Genomic DNA, 1,913 nt, shown 5'->3' on the forward strand with positions numbered 1-1,913 from the left:
TTTCTTCGATGGTCATAATGATGTCACGACTACGCATTTTATCCAATTCGGCTTGAACTTGTTCAGCCACGTATGGCGATACTGGATACTGGCGTTTCATGACGGGTTTTGCATCACCCGTATCAATTACGTGTTCGATCTGATTAGTGACGTTTAAAGGGCCAGACACAGGAGTTGGATTAAAAAGTCTGAGAACGGCGTCCAACATTTGTCTTTGATCTGGGGTGAGATTATGTGGAAGGCTGACGCTCGTTATTTTTTGGGTATCTAGTTCACCCTCTAAACCGAGTGTGGAAGCGTCAATTGGCTCCAGATCATTACTCATAGAAGATACCTGAGCTTGTTCTTTCCCACTCCCTGGTAGCGAGTTACGAAAATTAATAAATTTATCCGCCGTAACCATTTCGACTTCAGCAGATGCAACTTCCTCAGTATCACCTTTGGCTGTATGTTTTAAAAATCCTTGAACTTTCTCTTGGTTCTGCACCAGTTCGAAAAAGAAGGCCTCAAGGATTGTCCGTCCCATAATTGGGTGTTTCAGTGAGATAGGTACGACCTTATATAATACATCCACTTTACCAATGGCCTTAAATGAAATCGAATTATCGGCAAGACCAATGGAGGTTTTGGTAGGTTGCAACTGCCCCCATCTGTACTTCTCATAAAATGTTTGTGAAATGACTGTGACTTCAGCTCCACCTTCGAGTAAAACCGTATGAGAATGGTTGTTAACCATAACCGTGAGATAATCGCGACGATCGTTCGGCATATTATATGTCAAGCATTTTTCTCAGATAAAGAAAACATCGCGGAGTCGTGGTGGGTTAATTTTGTTGTCTCCGTCTTGATTGTGATTAGGGATTGGAGCTGAAGTAGGTTTGGTAAATGGTGGTGTTCGTTCAGAACATTGGGTTGATGGTTCTTTGCCATGCCCTTGAGTTTGATTATACTCGTTAAGAATCAGAGTAGAACTATTACTGGAATTCGGGACTGAAGATTTGTCGATTTGTAGAGCGACTTCGGTAGAGTGCGGATTGTTAGAGACAGTGGATTTAGATAAAGTTGTGGATCCTGAGTACCATGGACCACTATTCCCAATCGACTCCCTTACGCGTTTTTTGAACACAGGCATTGATCAGACGTAACCCCCGGTCGTGTACATTTGTAGCAGATCACCCTATTCGGTTGGGTTCGACACTTTTTGAAGTGATGGCCCCACATGAGACATTTTGCAAATCGTACATTTTCGTCGCCCCCAACAGCGAGAAATGGGTCGACGATAGTTCCTACTTTCGTATCGTTCCCCTTTGGATTTTCGCCATTTTTACAATCCTCGACTGGTTTCGAATACCTACGTTTCTGAGATGCTTTAATTGGTTTATTTTGCTTGTTCACGTATGCACATTCCTTGTCATCAGAGTCGGATCCAGGAAACGAAGCGGTATATTCCGAATGTGAAGACTCATCCGGAGAATCATGTATTGCCGAAATTTCCCGTGCCGCTGATCGCTGTCTATCCGAACGGGTTCTTTCCGGACGGGGTGTGGCAACAATGAACGAATGTGGTGCAATTCGCTGAGCGAACTCACGTAATTGCTCCAACGTGTGGACTTGTCGAGTGTGGAGGAGTTCACGCAGATGATCGGATAAGGTACCAATGATGATATCGAGGTGGTCCCGTTCATCCAGACCACAGGAATTACCCTGCAATTGGAATGTCAAGTCGTCTATATGTTTCAGCAGTGTTTGCGAACGTGGATCGAACTTAATCTGTGCATATGACATTATTACTTGGGCCCGAGTATGTTTGTTGAGGAAACGAGCTCGAAGTTTCGTGCAAAAATCTTGATAATCTCTGAAGTTCCTCAGTTCGGTGAAGTACCATTGTCGAGCGGCCCCCGTGAGTGTGGGCA

Source organism: Rhagoletis pomonella, unplaced genomic scaffold (assembly GCF_013731165.1).
Source record: "Rhagoletis pomonella isolate Grant_MI unplaced genomic scaffold, Rhpom_1.0 Rhpom_scaffold_00001, whole genome shotgun sequence".
Lineage (NCBI taxonomy): Eukaryota > Metazoa > Arthropoda > Insecta > Diptera > Tephritidae > Rhagoletis > Rhagoletis pomonella.